This window comes from Peromyscus leucopus, chromosome 15, assembly GCF_004664715.2.
Source record: "Peromyscus leucopus breed LL Stock chromosome 15, UCI_PerLeu_2.1, whole genome shotgun sequence".
Taxonomy (NCBI): domain Eukaryota; kingdom Metazoa; phylum Chordata; class Mammalia; order Rodentia; family Cricetidae; genus Peromyscus; species Peromyscus leucopus.
This window is the reverse complement of record NC_051076.1, coordinates 31,867,766-31,888,393: the sequence shown is the minus strand read 5'-3', so window position 1 is coordinate 31,888,393 and position 20,628 is coordinate 31,867,766. Positions and strand designations below refer to the sequence as shown.

At 46.6% G+C, this 20,628-nt stretch overlaps 1 protein-coding gene and 1 pseudogene across 1 annotated transcript in view; one reads left to right on the top strand and one right to left on the bottom strand.

Moving 5' to 3' along the window:
• Positions 1 to 20,628, bottom strand: part of Uck2 (uridine-cytidine kinase 2) — a 62,505-nt gene that overhangs the window by 18,105 nt on the left and 23,772 nt on the right. The window lies entirely within an intron of this gene.
• Positions 5,494 to 6,048, top strand: LOC114689988 (annotated as a pseudogene).

Sequence of the window (20,628 nt, the reverse complement as noted above, 5' to 3'; positions counted from 1 at the left end):
GAGGGAGGGAAGCCTTGCAAGCAGTCAGCCAGGCTTAAAGGAGCCAATGGGCAGGCAGGCAGGCAGACTCATCACTTCCTTCCCCTCAGTTAACACTGGCTCTGAACTCAACTGACCTCGCCAGCTGGTGGTGGGCACAGGCCAGGCACCAACAGCCACCTGGCCCCTTTGCTCGGGTACTGTAAGTCACACCAATTACTCTTCAGCCTTCCCCTGTCACTGTCGTTACAAAGTTCTATGGTGGCCATCTCCAGAAGAAAACACCGCAGCCCCCAGACATTACGTCACTCTTCTGGGGCCAGGGGTGATCCCCACACAACCCAGAGACTCTAATTTACAGGCGTGAGAACATCAAAACACCCATAATTTGCCCTGGCCACAACTGAGAACAGAGTTCAAATCTGGAGCAAACCAACCTTGCGGCACCAGTAGAGAGGTGTCGCTCAAATGCTTCCCTGGAGTAGCTGAGAGCCAAATAGGCTTGGAGTGGGGTGGTCCAAAACCAAGCATTGCCAAGCAGGCAAACTGCAAAGCACACCAACTGTGCACCCAATGCACACACACACAATCTCAATGAGAAACTCACTAAGCCACTACTAAAGTGTGAGGGTCTCCACTACCTCAGAGGCCACAGATCATCCCAACAGCCCACAAATTCCTGGTTTGTGACCTGGCTGTTAAATCTCCAGGAGGCTGGCAGGGCTTTGGACAACAGAAGTCTTCCTTCTCTTAAAGCTGGCATCTTTAAAGAATACACCGCTCCTTTTTAGTGTGAGCCTTGGTTTATTCTCCTCCGACATTCTAACCTAACAGATAGAAAACACTTAAACCCTTGAGATGGCTGGTTGTATGTTCTGAATCTCAAGGCCTGAGCACGACCTGGGCACTGATTCCCTGCTCTTCCTTGCAGTCTGTCATTATGCTAAATTCTGGTCACTTAAATATGCAGAAGTCTTAATCCAAAGGTTCCTGGAATCTGCTTAAATAATTAAGTACCCCTCCTCTTTTTGTTCCTCCTTCCTATTAAAGATGGAAGACTTGACAGCTGGAGCATAAGCAGCCACCCTGCAGCAACTAAAGATGGACAGACAGTAGCTGAATAAAACAAGCCTGAGAGTGAAATAATCACAAATCAGATACAGGCGTCATGGTGCGTGCTACGCTCAGAATATGTCCTCCACAGTCACGCTGAAACATACTTGTGAACAGGACAATGCCAGAAGGTGGGGGGCTTTGGGAAACATTCTACTTTCACTTTCCATTGCTGTGATAAAATACCCTCAGGTAGGTAGGTGGATGATAGGGATAGTATCACACCACGAACACTCCCACAGAACATACTGAGCACCAGGAACCACGCTGAGGATTTCACATGCAGTCACTCCTCGATACCCCAATGGGATCAGTTCCAGCAGCTCCCCTAGAAGCCCAACCCCTGTAGATGCTCAGTCTCCTATGTAAGATGATACAGCATCTGCAGAAAGCCTCCTGTGGACTCTAAAGTCATCTCTAGATCACTTATAATACTTAGTGCAAAGTTACACGAGCAGCTGCCAGGCTAAGGCCTGAACGTGATTTACAACCCTCTCCCCGTCCAAGTTTGGGTGAAATATAGACGCAGAATGTGCTGGCTAGTTTTATGTCAGCTTGACACAAGCTAAAGTCATCCAAGAAGCGAGAACTTCAATTAAGAAAATGTCTCCATAAAAATCAGACTCTAGGCAAGCCTGTATGTCTTTTTTCCTAATTAGCGATTGATGGGGAGGGCCCAGCCCATTGTGGGTGGTGATACCCCTGGACTGTGCTCCCTGTTCCATAAGAAAGCAGGCTGAGCAAGCCATGAGGAGCAAGCCAGTAAGCAGCAGCACCCCTCCATGGCCTCTGCATCAGCTCTTGCCTCCAGGTCCCTGCCCTGCCTGAGTTCCTGTCCTGACTTCCTTTGATGGTGAACAGCAATACGGAAGTGTAAGCCAAATAATAAGTTGCTTTGGGTCACAAAAGCATGGCATTTCATCAAAGCAATAGAAACCCAAAGACACAGAACCTGTGGCTAGAGCCACCTGAACCCTCCACCCACCCTATGATGTGGTTGTTATCATCCCCTCTTACCTAACAGGAAACGAAGTCACAGAGAGAAGATTAAGTGGCTCAGCCCGTGACCTGGCATGGAAAAGCAGCCGGGCCCGTCTGCAAGCTCAGACAAGCTGCAGTGAGGACGGGTGTGCATAATCACTGTGCACACTTCAGAGCGGATGGAAAGCCCTCTCTTCCCAGGAGCCCCAGGAGCCTACAAAGACGGTGTAATGCCAATATGTTTAAAGCAAACATCGAAGGAAAGCATCGTCCGTCGTAAGGCTCTATAACCCTCCCTGCAGGTTCCCAGGTGCTTACTGGGCCTCTTGGGAAGTTAATTCTTCCGATAAATACTTCACTGTGAAGGGAAAGGTAAGCCACTTCTGTCTACAATTAGTTCTTTTGGTTAAAGGGGTGTCTGAGTACATGTTCAAGGAGGCACAAATTGCCACTCTAGAAAGCAGGGGAGCCCCTGTTGTGTTCTAGAGGAAAATGACACGCAGGCTGCTTCCCCCGTGCTGGCGTCAAGCTGTGAACTGACGGACCCCATTCAGGAGGAGGACCAGACTAAGAATGGCAGTGTTCCCACTCCCTTACCAAGCAACAAGCTAAGCGCCATGAGTCAGTGTGTAAGAGGAGAGGAAATACAGGCCTGTGCAAATACTAGGACTGTTGCAGAGAGAGAGAGAGAGAGAGAGAGAGAGAGAGAGAGAGAGAGAGAGAAATGGGAAGGCACTGCTCACATCTAACCCTGGGGTTATCCAGTAGGGTCATCCAGCCTGCACAAAGGCAGACTCTCAGGCAGTACTGTGCATGGGATTCAGGCAGCCATGTTACCCTCACAAACAACAGCCACTCTGTATAAAGACATGACATATTTTAGCCTCCTCTTCCTCACTCTAGACCTGAATATGGAATCTGTGGCCACACCCACAGATTTCCTTTTAACTCCCTAATCTGTTCTCCGTTCCGTGTCCCTTTTATTACTTAGCGGTTCCTTCATCCTCTTTGCCTCCCAAATTACCCAACAGGACCGCAAGAGGGCGCCAATCCAGCAGCTCCTGACCCTGAAAACGGGCCAGACCCACACAGTACAGAGGGCGGAGGAGACCTGAGAGGGCTGGAAGGAGTTTCCTGGGAACACCCAAGAGTGCCAGACAGACCTGCAGCTGTGTGCCCATGGAACCCATCGGGGCAGAGACCCAGGCTCTGCTTCCAGCCTGCTGGCTCACAGCTGCACACTGAGAAAGGTCTAAGCTTTGGGCTGCACTAAAGGAGCAGGAACCCTCAGCACATCTGAAGAGCAGAGACAAAGGTCTTCTGTGCAGTCCTTGTCTTCTTCAAACACATGATCCACCCATCTCCCACGTCACACCAGGTGTTCTGCTGAGTGAGATCTTGTTCCCCCAACTACAGGAAACAGCTAGTGCACACACACATAGGCATATGCACGTTAAGTGTATACAGACACACACCTACTCAACCACACACACACACACACACACACACACACACACACAATTGCTCACACACACCTAAAAGTGCATGCCTTAGTAAAATCAATGAGTTTCTGCCCCCCACCAATGCTTTTGATGAAATAATTCCACATATATAACTAGAGAGGCAAAATTAAGAAACAACAGCGTTTCTAATCTATCCTGGAAAACCTACTTCCCAGATCTACTCCCTGTGTCTCATTGGCAATGGTTCCTGCATCATTCCCTTAGCAAAACTCCCTGATTGAGAAGCTTAAAGAAAGCTCTCCCTGTGCAAGGTGTCCCATCATAGGTAGTGGGCACCAAAAAGCCTGCTCACTAATCAGGGATAGAACCTGATCCTACTGCCAGGGGCCCCTTAGACAGACCAACCTACACAACTGTCTCTCTTATGCAGAGAGCCTGGTCCAGTCCCATGCACGCTCCACAGCTGTTGGTCTAAAGTTCATGAGTTCCACCAGCTTGGTTTGGTTGTCTCTGTAGGTTTACAAGGGGAGGGGGGGCCCTTGGACCAGCCGGTATGTAAAAATAAATTAAAAATCTCTTAATTAAAAAAAAAAAGAAAGAAAGAAAAGAGCCGGGAGGTGGTGGCACACACCTTTAATCCTAGCTAGCACTCGGGAGCCAGAGGCAGGCAGATCTCTGAGTTCAGGGCCAGCCTGGGCTACAGAGTGAGTTCCAGGACAGGCACCAAAACTACACAGAGAAACGCTGTCTCGAAAAACAAAAAAGAAAAAGAGGGGGGGAGGGGGGAGGGAGAGAAAGAGAGAAAGAGAGAAAGAAAGAAAGAAAGAAAGAAAGAAAGAAAGAAAGAAAGAAAGAAAGAAAGAAAGAAAGAAAGAAAGAAAGAAAGAAAGAAAAGAAGCTCTCCCTCCTGCATCATTTAAGCAAAGCCCTCCTGGCAGACACTGCGTGCAGCTCAGTAACAGCTAACAGCAGCTGTCTTCTTTCCCGTAAGAAATTACCCTTTACCAGCGGTACTGAGAAAACCTAGCCAGTGCTCCCCAAACACCGGTGAAGGCCTGCTTTCAGTATACCACAAACAACACAAGTCCAGAAGAGCCAAACTAGACAGTGCTTGGAAAACACAGGAGGCAAAGACATTGTAACACGGGATTTGGGAGATGATACCCAAAGCACAGAGAACCAAAACCAGGAAGGCTGGATGGACTCCATGAAAACTGGAAAATGTCTGTGCATCAAAGAGTACTGTAAGGAATCCTGTGGGGTGGGAGAAAGTGTGTGCATTCACGTATTGATTGAGGAATGGTGTCCTAAATACGTAAAGCATTTCTACTATAACAACCAAAACCCTGATTATAAAATGAGAAAAGTCATGACCCAAAGATATACAAATGGACAAAAAACACAAAGGTGCTCAATACTGATGCCCACTGTGAAAGCAAATCACAACCACAAGGAAATATTTCACACACAGTAGGACGGCAATGACTTTTAGGGGAAAAAAGTGTTAGAAAGACATAGAGAAACTGGAAGTTTGCATATGCCTAAAAGTATTATTCATAAAATCACCACATGATGTAGTAATTCCACATGTGGACATGTGCCTCAAAAAAGCTGAAGGTTGAAATGCATATGCATACACTCAGTTTCACAGTACTGCTCACAATAGTCAAGACGTAAATGCAAAAACCAAGCCCATCTGACCACTGACGGATAAATGGATAAACAAAATGGGGCTGTACATACAATGGAATCCAGCCTTCAATGATAACTTGTGCTAAGCAAAATAAGGCAATCAAAAAAGAGACAGATACTAATTGGTCCTCACATTTCCACCTCTTCTCTCTATTTGAGATAAAGGTTTCTTTGTGTAGCCCTGGCTGTCCTGGAACTAGCTCTGGCCAGCCTCGAACTCACAGAGACCAGGATGACTCTGCCTCCCAAGTGCTGAGATTAAAGGTGTGCGCCACCACACCCAGCCAACACTTCCGTCCTTTTCACCATCATCACCCAAGGCTCCTGGAAGCCTCCCAAGGTGGAAGAGGACCAGGAACTGGGGAGAAAAATACCAGGACTGACAAAATCAATGGCTGAAGGCAAGAGGAAGACAGCCCTGGAAACCAGCCAGGCAGCTGCAGCAGACAGAAATTGTGTAACGTTTGTAGTGCACAAGGACCATATTCTAGGAAATTCTCTGTGGTACCTAATCATGAAGAAACCAGGAGTGGAATTTTGTGGTTACACTAAGACTCATCCTTCAGAGATCAAATTTAATTTGCTCATTCAAATGCAAAGTATTCTTCAACTGGTGAGCTGTTTCAGAAAGGCCTGGTAGAGGTCATGAATGTCTGCCAGCCATGTGCTTGACAAGTTTGAGGCTGCCACAAAGGGCTAGAAAGATCAAAGGGCACGCAGAAAGGAGCCCACATTCTCGTCCCTTAGGCGGGATAAAAGCAGGACCACCCTCATGATGATGCAGGACCACCCTCATGATGATGCAGAACCCAGAATCTGAGTTAGTGATTACAACATGTTTTGTCCTATAGGAAAAGATCCAGACCCATTCATTACAGCGGTGGACCGACCACGGCCACTGGAATCCTGCAACAGTATATGCCCAATAAATCTCCTCTTTTTTGAGATCTGACTGAAGTAGCCAAATTCATAGAAACACGGTAGAATGATGATTGTCAAGACCTGGAGAGAGGGGAAACTGGGAGGTATTAGCAGGTCACTGACCTTAAGTTGGAGAAGACGCAAGGTCTAGAGATAGATGGCTGTGACGGCTGAAAACTCAATGCCACAGAATGCTCCACACATCTTAAAATGACAAATTTATGTATTTTACCACAACTTTTTACACACACACACACACACACACACACACACACACACACACACACACACACTTCTCCCTCTGCCTCTTACCCATCTAAATAAATCACCGAGAGGAACCCTATCTGGGTTAGCCTTTGTATACCTGTAACAATGCCAGGGAGAGTCAAGGCCCTGAAACTACAGTTGGCTGGGGCAGATCTCATCCTGTACCCTTTTCCTGATCTTAGAACTGATTTCTTCATTAGCACATGTTTCATTTTTACCAATGAACCAATCCCCGTATGACCAATCCCCATCTTGAAGCGGGACTCTTAAGGTGCTGGCTTCTTTCTCGGTACGAGCTAAAAGCCCAGCATAGGAAACTCAACGTACCAGTTACCAGTGAGTTCCCTTTTCCAGGAAGACGTGAAAGACGGCTCCTCAGAGTACCTTGCTCTCTCTGCCTTCTTCCCTCCCCTCCCCACTTCATTCAGGCTTACAGTTTCTTCTCTTTCGTTCTCAGCTCCCTGCCAGACACATATAAAAGACCTGTCCACACAGCACAGCTTGGAAAGGAGTCAGGTAAGAAACTGGTATAATAAGGCAACTCTATCCTTTCACATGGTGTGGGGCGGGGGCGGGGAGATGGACGAGATTTCGTAACAATGAAACCAGATGTGTGCCCATCCTCCTGGGCAAAGAGCGGGAACATAGGATGGTGCTGGGATGACTGTTCTCCCAGTCTCCTGCCCTTGTGCTCATCATGCTTGCCCCCAGCACAGCGACCCCAGCAACAGGGCACCTGGGAAACTTCCTCAGATGCCATCAGCAGCTAGCGCCAAAAGTCCGCCCAGCAGCTAGGCTAGAGTATACACTGTTCATCTTTTTTGGCCAATAAATTCCATTTCTACGTGTTTGTTCTAAGGAAACAGAAACAAAAGAAAATGTGCAGGGCTGGAGAGGTGGCTCCGTGGTTAAAATCACTTGCTGTTCTCGCAGAGGATTGGGTTTGGTTCCCAGCACCCACGTGGTATCTCACAACCATCTTTAAATCCAGTTCCTGGGAATCTTGACACCCTCTTTGGGCTTTCACAGGCACGAGGCACACACATGGTACACATATATACACACACAAATACTCATATATATTTTTATATTATATATATATATATTTGCTTATGAAAATGCCCACCATTGCATGACATCAGAGGCCATTAAATCTTGGTGCCTGGCAAACCTAACAGAGAGAGCTACCAAAAGCATTTGCAAAGAATAGCTGCAGTGTGGAAAAAATGTTGAGAATACATTATAAAACTATGCAACTGGCCTTCTCTATTATGAGTATTATATCAACATATTCAACTAAGAACTGTTTTTTTCTAATTGGATCTAGTTGGGCATGGTGATAAACAACTGTCCCTGTACTTGGGAAACTGAGGCAAAAAGATCCCGAGTTCAATTTCAGCCTGAGCTAGAAAGAGACCCTGTGTGAATAATCCCATAGACAGGATCCACACTAAACATGCACAGACTTATTCTCATCCTTACTTTCTGAACAATGAAGTATGACTACTATTAACAATGTTAGATATATATATATAGGTAATCTAGAAGGGATTTAAACTACACACCCTGTACATACCCTGAAGTATCTGGGCAACCTCAGAATTCTACATCTAAGGGAAGAGCTCCTGAAATCAGTCACCTTGAAGGATGACCACATATGAAAAACCTCAATTTTGTTTAAAAGTAAAAATAAGTTTAAAAAGAAAAAAAAAAAAGAAGTTCCCCAGACGTGTGTATTTATTATTGCACACATGAACTCATGGGGGGCTGGAGGAGATGCTCACTGGTGAAGGGCTTGCTATGCAAGCATAGGACCCAAAGCTGGTCGCCAGCACTCATGTTAAAAAAAAAAAAAAAAAAAAATGAGCATGGTGGCATGCACCTGTAACCTCAGAGCTGGACACAGCATCGGATTCCAATGATAGCTTACACTTCCCCCCCCCCAGAAGCCCTTGGATTGAAAAGAATGTTCTCTTCTTTATGCAATACCCTGCAGTCCCCAATTTACACACATTGCCCCCAGAAAGTGTATTCAGTGTATGTAACAGCAAACACATTTTTTCCCTAACAGTGGTATAAGGAACCTGACTGGCCTAGTTTTTCTGGTCGATGTCGTGGGTAGAACCCAGGGCACTGCACACTCTAGACAAACACTCCACAGTGGTCACATCCCGGCCTAGCATCTCTTCAAATGCCAATGTAACTAACCCACACAGCTGATGGAACACTGAGGCCCGCCTACTGCAGCAGAGAACACACTAATGAACCCTACCTAACTCATTCTGCTTGTGTTCTTCAGCTTTTTGGGTTTTTTCTGTATAAACTCACAGAAAAGGAGCTAGTACGGCTTGTTTCCCAACACACAACCAACACAGCCTGTCACCCTCTACAGCCAGCCTCCCTACTCCCAATCCCTCCCCGGCTCTGTTCTATGAGCTGAGGGATATTCCTCAAGTCCTGAAATAATAATGATCTGGTTTCCCAGCCCTAAGGAGGCCAGAGCTCTACAAGGACATCATAATAGCTATTCAGCAACTTCCCTTGCACCGGCAGGCCCACATTTCCTATGCTCCCCTCCAGGATGGGGGCAGCTTGAGAGCCAGGCAGTAAAAATGACCTCTATCAAACCAAATGCCTGATGACTTTCCTGTACAAGAAAATTGCATCCTTTGTTCTCTGTTTCCAGACATGAATCTAATAGGGTTCTTTTCCAGATTTTAAAGGCTGCAAAAAAGAAGTCACGCAACGCTCATCAGTGTCTCTCTGTCCATGACAAGGAACAGTGAGGGTCTAACTGTCCTCCTATCAAGGTCACTCAGCAATAACAGAGACTCACTAACCAAAACTAGAACCACTAATTGCTCAAGAGTCAGAGTCCCTGCCATCTGATGGGCTCAGAAACATCCATGAACCTGTGCAGTTAAGGAAGTCATGGACACTGGCCTTGGATAGCCACTACATTCTATTCTCTAACTGTCCTTAAGAAAACAAGGTGCTGGGAAGACTTTGAAAGACCAAGTCTTCCTGGGTGTTGGCCCTCAAGGAGGACGACCTGGGGCCTGGGGTGAAGTTGTACTTGGACAAATATGAAGACCTGAATTGAATCTCCAGATCCCTCCTAAAAAAGCCAAGCATGATGGCTTGTAATCCCAGTACTGGGGAGGCAGAAGCAAGGAAAATCCCTGGGGTTCAGGGGCCTGCTAGCATGGCCTGATCAGCAAGCCCCGGGCCAACTAAAGATCTTGTCTCAAAAATCAAGGTGGACAGTGCCTTAGGACACCCAAGTTTGCCCTTTGGCCTCTACATGGTCACATGTGCATGCCCATGCACGGGCCCACACACATACATTATCTGAAAGCCCTACTGACCTCCAGGTTCCAGGCGGGTGTTTTCCAGCAACAGGCCTCCAGTGGTCCCTGCCCCTGACTGTGATCACTAACGCTAACCCCAATGGGTGTTCTCTGCATATGACAGTGTCCTGCCCCAGTCGCCTAGGAAAGGGCAAGACTGCCTTGCCATGCTGCATGAAGACATCATCCGGGCCAGAAGCAGGATTAGCACCCAGTGTTTTATCACCTGAGACTAAATAATCAAAAGGAAGAGAAAGCAGAGATGGAGGGACTGTGCAGCGGGGTACAGTGGCAGTCACGTGAAATCTCAGCACTTGGGAGGCCTGGTTGGACTACAAAGGCAGGCTAGGCTAACATGGCAAGACCCCATCTCAGAAGAAGAGCCAAGTGAGAAAAGACATGTGAACAGAGACTGATTGATGCAAGCAACACCAGGTGACCTGCATTTTTCAGGCAAGCATTTGGCAAGGGTTTCCACGTGTGGGACATGCTTTTCAATAAAAAGCTGTTTATTCAAGTGGGAATCGTTAAAGAATGAAACGTTGAAGGCCTCCCTCCGCCAGAGCCCCTTTGATCTCAAGGAGTGTCCAATAATTACCTGGCTGGAGTGATGAAGAGAGATGGAAGCGGGCCAGTACAGGGAGAAAACAGCAACGAAAGAAAACACCAGACCTGACTTCCACAAACCCGTGTCTGGCTCTGCTGTGTCTTCTGAGTGTGGACAAGGCAGCTCACCTCCACCCCATCAACTCTCTTCATCTGTGAGATGACCAGGTCGGGGACATCTGTCTTGCACAGGCCTTTCTAAACCAGAGCCAACTGTTTTACTGGTCTGACAAGTTACTGCTAAGAGTCTGCTGTTTGCCCCTCACCCAAATTCACCTGTTGAGACCTAAGCCTCAACGCAATGGTAATAAAATGAAGGGCTTTGGGAAGTAATTAGGTCACCAGGGCTCCATTCTCATGAACTCCACTGGTGCCCTTAGACAAGAGGGTTAGGGGAGCCCTCGGGCCTTTCCACAAAAGCACTGTCTATGATGCCGTCAGCCCTCACCAGACACTGAGTCTGCCAGTCCCACAACTGTGAGCAATCTGTGTCTGTGTATAAATTACCCAACCTAAGGTAGTCTGCTATTAATAAACCAAGCAGAGAAGAGACAGTGACTTTTTATTTTTTCTTCAACAGGAACAGTTTTAAGTCCCTTCTTACCCCTGGTACAATATAAAGCATTTTAAATAAAGTCTGAAACGTCCCATGCTCTCGTTATCAGCTGTCACGGGTCTAACGGTACTAACAGAAACCAGGGGGCAAAGAAACGGTGAGCAGGTCTCCGCTAGCATTAAGAACTTAATGAATACATCCTGCACATCTATCAGGAGTACAGGAGGAGGATTCATTACAGTATTGGCCCCCTTCCTTCACCAGGAGTGGAAATCAAGCAAGGGCTCCAAGAGAGAAAGGAGGCAATCCAGGAGTGGTGTGTGACTTTAAGATAAGGCAGCAGTGGGGGAATATGTAGAAAAGAATAGCAACCATGAAAGTGACTGATCCAGCCTGAAACAGGGATACAGGCTGAGCACCTCCTGTTTGTCCTACAGCATCACGGGTCTGACAACACTCCTGGACAGAAAGCAAGCCTCCCACAGAGGAAGGAGATGGGGGCTGGAAAAATGGGTTCCTTCTCCAGACAGCCAGAAAATCCGGGATAGCACTGATGCCACCTCTATTCCCAGAGTGCCGGCAGCCTTCTCCACAGGGAGGATGAGAGAATGACAGAATAGCTTGCCCTTGGAACACCTGTCCCCAAAAGTTGAAAGTAAACATAGAAAGGGTGGTCCTTTTAGGTGGATTTCACTACGGTCCTATCCCTGTTACAGATGATGCAACTCAGTTAAGTTCCTCAGTTTGTTCTTCAAAACACACAGCTATTAAATATATTGTAGCAACAAGGAGCAATCCCAGAGGAGGCATGCAGCGGGTGCCACGCGAGAGCGGGGTCTCTTCAACTTAGATCACCATGAACTAGTTTACATGAGTTTTTACATGACCCCAGATACAAATCAAATATTTGCTATTCAATATTGAGGTTTATTTTAAAACAAGCCTATTGATAAAATACAATTTTGCTATTCATTAAAGATAAAAGCATGCTAATGGAGTGGATAGGCTTGCTTGTTTTTGCATTAAGAACGCTTTACTTTCTACAGGAAAATAAACTTGTAGCATCAGAATGTTATCCACCTAGATGCTGTTTACCTACTTGTAAACAGTGGTGAAGAGTGGTCAACAAGTAGTTTTAAATTCTTATTGTAAAAAAATAAATTTCAGCCATATATACGCCTTTAATCCCAGCACTCAGGAGGCAGAGGCAGGTGGATCTCTGTGAGTTCAAAGCCAGCCTCTTTTCATAGCCAAGTTCCAGAGTAGCAAGGACCACATAGTGAGCCTCTGTCTGTGTTTGATGGATACATACATACATACATACATACACACACACACACATACATACATACATATATACATACATAAATACATACTGGAGCACCTGTAGCTCTTGCAGAGGACAACCTGCATCCAGTTCCCAGCACCCACATGGTGGCTCACCAACATCAGTAATTCTAGCTCCAAGAATTCAAAGTCCTCTTTTGACCTTTGAGGGCACCAGGTGCACATGTGATACACAGACATACATGTAGGCAAAACACTCACACATATAAAATAAATAAATCTTAAATTTTTTAAATAAATCTTGGCTCAAGATTTGATAATGGAGGACATAGATCATCTTCAACGTTTTCCAGAATTAATCCGTATTTTTACTCTATGATGGACACTGTTGAAAACACCCCCATCCCATAATTACAAAATGACAGACAACTGTTTAATAACATATCTGAAATTTGGGAACTCCCTCCGAATTCTAAGCAAAAGTCATGAGATGATTAAGAAACTCAAGTCAGCAAGCCAAATAGCAACTTTTAAAATTAAGCACTTCAATGCAACACAATCCAAGATATACTAATCTAACACTTACATGCTGAGGTCTGACAGCAGGAAAATAGGAAGTCTTTGTTGCTCATACACTAAGTTTCTAGAAGAGCAGAGAACTCTGTATGTCAGTAAAAACACTACAGTTCATAAGGCACACCAATGTTTCAGACAACGGTACACAGTGTAAAGTGCTTATACTGTGTGCATAGAACCAAGGCTACTTTAAAGTAACTGCTGAAAGCACCCATGATTCATTAATTATTTCTGAATTAACTTCTGGTCACTGTGCTTTCAGAAACCTTTTCCTGTTGCCGTGTTTTCTGCAGCCCCTACATTTGAGTTACACAGCCCCACATCAGGTCACAATCCACAGTTCAAGAAGTGTAGTCTTGGGCCTTCCAGATGGCTGAGTGGATAGTGGTGCCAACTGCCAAGCCTGACGACCTAAGTTCAATCCACAGGATCCACACGGTAGGAGAACTAACTCCCACAAGTTGTCTCCTGAGCACCAAGCACGTTTGGGCAACACATAACACACACACACACATACTTAATTTTTTTTCTATAAGAAACTGTGATCTAAAGAATTTAACTTATGATTTATTCAGCCAATATTCTCACTGTTAACTCAACAGTCCCTGAAGGCCTTGGAATGATGAATGTATAAAATAGTCCCAACCTCCTCAGGAATCACCACTGCTCTCCCAGCCTCCTAGTCTCCCTTGCCTCATCAGTCTGTAAGCATGGTCCCTGAGCAGGCCACTGCAACCACCGCCTTGGAAGGGCAAGCTCCTACGGCCCAGGGGCCCAAGGTGCTAAACCTGCTTCCTCCTCCACTTGAGCCTCGCCTGGGCTGAGATGAATACCAAGCACGAGTCATTTCAAGAGACCTACACAGTGTGGGATGTGAAGCAGGAGCTGTAAGCTCAGTAGATTGGGTGCTGTGTCCAGCGTTCCTGCTGCAAAGCCCGGACTTGGCCACTCTCTCCGGGGGCAAGATCCCAGACCGAGCAGAACAGCTGGCTATTTGCTTGTTCACCTGTCAGCAAACTTAGCTAATGTAAGCAAAGCTGCCCTGAGGGCAGATGGGGACTCCCAGACACTCTGCTGGACGCTCAGGGCACTACTAACACACCCACCTTCGTGGAGGCAGAGAGCTTGGAGAAGAGCTGGGCAGACCACACACGTTCGTTTCCTTGTTTCCATTCTTTGTTAGCCAGGCAACCCTGCGGAAAATGTTCAGCTTCTCAGAGCTGCCATATGCTTCCATTTGCTTTCTCCAATGTAGCAGAAAACTAGCCAGCCCCTCACACCTCAGGACGGAGCACACAGGCTTTCCACTATGTGCTGCATGTAGTAGCTAGAACACTCCATCGATGCTAATGATTCTTCAAATCCCCACCTTACACACAAGTTTTTGGAGGGGTCTGAAAGCATCAAATTTTTTTCAGTTCTACTACCATGCTCATTCCCAACCTTCTCAGGGAGCCAATTCTAGATACTTGGTCCAAAAACCTGATAATGGTGATGGCACATCATTCCAGCGCTGTGCTATTTTGTGAGCCCAGGTCTGACAAACTGACCCCAAACTGCTGCACCTGTCTCCAATTCCTGCAACATTCTGAGTGTGAGCACACACAACCTTCCAAGACATCCAGCTAGCTGTCTCGGATGCCATGCCTGGCCCCACCCTCCTCATCCTGGCTAAATCCTGCTCAGCCAACACCTTCTTGCCCTCTGCCTCCTCCATCTCCTCACCCCAGCACATCTGCCGCCAGCATGGTGTTTCCCTGTTACTCTGCACTCGGTATCGTGTGGCTCACTCATATCGGTTGTCTGTTGCCTTCCTCATCTTGCCTTGCCAGGAAAATGAGTCGGGTATCCTTACACCTTAGGATGCCCGTCTCAATTACTTTCCTTGTCATCAGCTGCAGCATTAGCTGGGTGGGGTCTCACCCTGAGAGCACCACTCCCTTTATCCGCATTTCCCTTCATCACTTTCAACACAAACGTAGGCTCCAACATTACATTCCCTTATTTTCTCCTTACACTGTACTTCTTGTGTTTCACAGAGGATGTGCATAAGAGTGAACCACATGACAGTCAATATTAGGCTGGAGTGTGTTCTCTCTCCTCCCTGCGCCCACACCACCACCACCATCACCTCTGCTCTGCAGCTGTCTACTGCTCCAGCACCATGTCTGCCTACCTGCTGCCTGCCATGCATGCTCTCCACCACGGACTCACCCTCTGAAACTAGAACCACCCCCGTTAAATGCCTTCCTCTGTGGTGTCTCTCCAACAGCGGCAGAACTTGTTCCTAGAGTATGGCTGGGGCAGGCCTGACCATGATGTTCTGTGGAAGAATGTGGAAGGAAAGGACCTTGGAGGGCAGCAGTGTGCCGAGAGACATATGGACCAAGGAGGCGCGGCTCAGAGTTTTCAGAGCAGAGTAACATCAGCAGCTGGGCTAGAGACTATTCTCGTGGTATGTTGGCAAAGAATGTGGCTGGGTTTTTTTTTTTGGTTTTTTTTTGCCGGCTTGCGCTGTCACTGGCAAGTTCGTCCACCCTGTTCCTGAGCCGTTTCTCCACTGGTGTTAGGACCTATTTCCTTTGGGATTTCATCATCGGCTGAAAACTGGCAGCTCTCCGGGACTCCTCTGGGACTCCAGGACCAGGCTGACAATACTGAGTATGTGCGTGTTGTGGTGGGATAGGGTCTCGTGTAGGCCACACCAACCTCCACCTCTTTATGTAGCCAAAGCTGACCTTAAACCTCTGCACCACCACACTCAGTTTTACGTGGTGCTAGAGACCCCAACCATGGCTTCCTGCATGCTGGGTAAGCAAAACTGAGGCAGGAGGGCCTCGGTTTACGATCAGCCCATGCTGTGCAAAGCCTTGCCCACTAGATAAATATATAAATAAACACTTAAAAATGTTAAAGCTCCGGGCTGGAGAGATGGCTCAGGGGTTAAGGGCACTGGCTGCTCTTCCAGAGGTCCTGAGTTCAAGTCCCAGCAACCACATGGTGGCTCACAACCATCTATAATGATGGTCTGGTGCCCTCTTCTGGCCTGCAGGCCTACATGCAGGTAGAACACCATATACATAACAAACAAATAAATCTATCTTATAAAAAAAATGTTAAAGCTCACTTCTTTGAAGTTCATCACAAGTTACTTAAAAGAACAAATCTAAAGACATCGGCAGAATTACCTAACTCCAAACTGAGCTACACCCCCAGCTCTTACTAAAAGGAGGATGAATATTACTATTTCTTCACGTAAGACTGGTTGACTCAGAATCAGCTGAGAAAGCAGGTGTAAGAAACAGAGTAACTGTGGGTCATGGATGCTCTGAGCCTGAATGTTCTCCAGAGACCCTTAAATCATCTCTGCAGGTGGTGAGGCCAACTCATGATACCGGAATCTCCGCGAGTCAACGCGCTACTGAAAACCGAAAAGAAACCCCGGGGCCTGTCAAGGGCCCCTAGTTAACACATACCCTTCATTTTCCAACCCTGGACACTTGTCCCAGTTAACATGCGCAGCTGCCAGAGGAATGACATCCGCTCTGGGAGCGTGTTCCAAGTTAATTATTGACTAAAGCTTGCCAGCTTCCACCAGTAAGCCAAAGCCAGAGAGCTGAGAAGGTTACCAGTGAACTCCCTCCTGGCGAAGTGCTGGGCATATGCCATCTGTCATGATCATGTGTCACAGCCCCAAAATATTGAATGAACTCATCTGAAGTCTCCCTTCTTTACAAGATACTCCCCTGCCAATTACAGCGTAAATATATACAGGAAAGTCAACTAGGACTTTATGACTTAGAACTGGCTGGAGGTGGGTGCTCTGGGACAGAGCACCTAACACCTATAAGGTCCCGAGTCTTATCCCCAGCGCCATGACAGACTAAGAGCCAATGGAGTGGAGTACTCAGCTATAGTCTGTTACTCAGGAGGCTGAGGCAGAAAGATCTCAAATAAGGCTATGTAGTTTATATGTTATATAACCTGCATGCGGTAATTTAAATAAGAATGGCCTCCAGAGGCTCATATATTTGAATGTTTGGTCTGCAGTTGATGGAACTGTTGTGGGGAAAATGAGGAGGTGCGGCCTTGTTGAAGAAGTATCACTTATGAGCATCAATCGCTCCCAGTAAGGGTTAGCTCGCATGTGCCCGACCCCCATATCTCCCTGTGGTTGTTGTCTCAAGACAGAAGCTCTCAGCTACTGCTCCAGCACCATGCCTGCCTGTTGCCATGCTTCCCACTGTTATGGTCATGGACTCTACTACCTGCTGACACTGTGAGGCCCCGACTTCTTTTATAAATTGCCTTGCTACTGGCGCTTTACCACAGCAGTAGAAAAGTAACTAGAAAAATACCATGTTCCAATAAATAATTATTTAACATGTAAAAGTCACTACATTGAAAGCCCATTACATGTTGCTTAGAAAAAGCCAGGCCATGGTGGTATACCTTTAATCCCAGCACTCAGAAGCAGAGGCAGGTAGATCTCTGAATTCAAGATCAGCCCGGTCTACACTCTAAGTTCGAGGCCAGGCAGGTCTACCTGCTACCAGTGATACCCTGTCTCAAAAAAAAAGAAAGAAAGGAAGGAAGGGAGGGAGGGAAGAGAGGGAGGGAGGAGGAAAAAGCCAGGCATGGTGGTACACCTTTAATCCCAGCACTTACTCAGAAGGCAGAGGCAGGCAGATCTCTGCATTCAAGGCCAGCCCAACCTACAGAGCAAGTTTTAGAGCAAGTTTTAGGACAGCCAGGGCTACACAGAGAAATTCTGTCTCAAAAACCAAAACCAAACAAACAAATTAACTATTTACACCGCATTCCTATTATATTTAAATGTTGTATGTAGTCAAGAGATGATTTTTAAAGTATATGGTGGGGCCTGCAAGATGGCTTAGTGGATCAAGGACTTGCCACGCTAAGCCTGATGACCTGAGTTCAGTTTCCAGGATCTACAAGGTAGAAGCAGAGAACTGGCAAGTTATCCTCTGACCTCCACACACAGACACACACAACCAACAAATGAATGTAATATTTTTAAAAGCTAACAAGTACATGGCAGAATATGCATAGGTTATTTGCAAATATTATACTACTTTGTTTAAGGGACTATAGCATCACTGGAGCTAAAGCTTATATATGTATTTTAGATTATATGATATGCTGTACTGAAAAAAAATATATATATATATATAAAATCAGTTTATTATGGAGAATTTTTCATGGTTTTAAATTTTTTGGAATATTCACATTTTATTCTCATAACTCTAGAGTGCCATGGGCAGGATACTCTTCCATTTCAAAGATGATCAGAAACCAGAGATTTCAACTGGGGTTACAGCTTGGTGGTAGAGTACTGTCCAGCATGTTCAGGGTCCTATGTTTAATCCCCAGCAATCCCCACACCAGCCACCACAAGCGCGCAAACACACATGCGCGCGCGCGCACACGCACGCGCGCGCACACACACACACACACACACACACACACACACCACAGGAGTTAATCATCTTGCACCAGGGCATGCAGGAACTGAGCAGACTAGTTCCACTTCTCTGAACCTCTTCCCAGTGTCCCACTCTGGCAATGATAAGGAAAAGATGCTCCAGCTGCACATACTCCATAGCCCTGCATTTGTTCGGACACCCACAGAAACCCTGGAATGTGCAACTCAGCTCACAGACGGTATGTGGGCTAGGCAAGACAGAAGGAGCTTGCAAGGGAAAAAAAAAGTGACTGAATATATATGAAAGACAGTTTTACTTCCTGCCACGCTGGAGTCTGTTACTGTTGAAATGTGTTTAGCTGTGGGTTCCACTCTGCAGCAAGATGTGAGGAAGCAGGATCTGCTGCTATATATAAATGTCTTATTTGGGGGACGTCCTTCTTGTAAAATAACAAGCAATCCAGACAGGGACTAGGAATGAGGTTTTGTGAGCTGAATTCAGAAAACCTGACGCCTTGCAAATGCCCTCCACACTGAAGCCTGCTGCGAAGAACTTCTGAACGGAGCCAGATGGACCGTCTGATCACGGTCTGTCATCCCGGGGGAAAACAATGTTTGTTTTCACTGATTTCCCTCTAGAGTAAGACAGCTTAAAACAGGGAATGAGGGTTGGGGATGGTGGCCCACACCTTTAACCCCAGCACTGATCTCTGTAAATTTGAGGCCAGCCTGGTCTACACGAGGTCAGCCTGCTGTACACATCAAGCTCCATGCCAGACAGGGATACACAGACACATCAAGCTCCATGCCAGACAGGGATACACAGTGAAACCCTGTCCTGAAAGAAACCAAAACAAAGAGTAGGCTGGCAGGGTGGTGCAGTGGAGGAACACCTGCCTAGCACAGCTGAGGATCTGGGCTGGAGACCCAGCAAGGCAGGAAAAGGAATGATAACTAACAACAAAACTGGGGAGAAAGCAAACATGGGCTGTGAATCATCCTGCACTGCAGTGATTCCCCTTACCTGCCTGAACTCAGATAAACAATGATCTCTCTCAGTTTCCCTCTACACAAACATACCTTGATAAAGTTTAGTTTGTAATAGTAAGAAATTAACCATAATTATTAATAGAATTATAACAGTAGCACTAATAAAAGCTATGTGAATATGCTCTCTGTGTTAGTCAGTGTTCTATTGCTGTGAAGAGACACCATGACCATGGCATCTGATTGGGGCTGCTTACAGTTTGGCATGGTGGACAGCATGGCAGCACACAGGCAGACGTGGTGCTGGAGAAGCAGCTGAAAATTCTACATCCCGATCCACAGGCAGCAGGAAGAGAGAGACACTGGGCTTGGCTTGGGACTTCTGAAAACCTCAAAGGCCACCTCCCGTGACACACTTCCTCCAACAAGGCCACACCTCCTAATCCTTTCCAACAGTGCCACTCCCTGGTGGTCAAGCCTTCCACTCTATGAGCCGATGGGGGCCTGGTCTCATTCTAGCCACCAGTCTCTGTTCACCCTCAAAGATCTCTTTAGATTTATTGTATGTGTATGAGTGTTTTGCCTGCACATATGTATGCACACCACAGCATGTCTGGTGCCCATGGAAGCCAAAAAAGGATGTCAGACTCCTGGAACTGCAGTTATTGATGGTTGTGAGCCACCATGTGAGTGCTGGGAGTTGAACTGTGTCCTCTGCAAGAAAGACAAATGCTCTTGGCCACTAAACCATCTCTCCAGCCCCTCAAAGATTTTTTTCAAATGTTACAAGATGTCCTCTGACCTCCACCATGTGCACCGTGGCATGCACTCAGCCAAACGCACCAAACACGTCAAATCAGTAATTAAAAACAAAACAAAAATAAAAACGTATGTGTCTTAGTGTTTTGACTGTGTCTGCAAAACCTGAATGAGTATAGCACCCACGGAATGAAGAGGATCTTGATCTCCTAGAACAAGTTACAGATGCTTGTTAGCCATTCATCACCTGGATGCTGGAAATCAAACCCACATCCTCTGGAAGAGCAGCCAGTGCTCTTAACCATTGAGCCATCTCTACAAACCCCTTAAAGGATTCCTAAGTGCTGGGGATCTGTAAGGAGTGTGAGAACAAGAATAAAGAATCTAACAGAGTTGTTGGCGAAGCAAAAAAGACACTGAGGAAAGCTGAGTGAGGAGGGGAAATGCCTCCTCCAATTTCTAGTCAGAGCCAGGAGAGAGCTGGGATCATATGGTGTCTCCAGGCAATAGCCCCACTGTGATTCTCTGTGGGGTTCACATGGAGGCAGGACTGAAAGTCTAGTGTCCATACACACTAGTATCCATAACTCACAATAAAGGGCAACTTGGAAAAGAAACAGGAGCCAGGACATTAGCAGAGGGGCA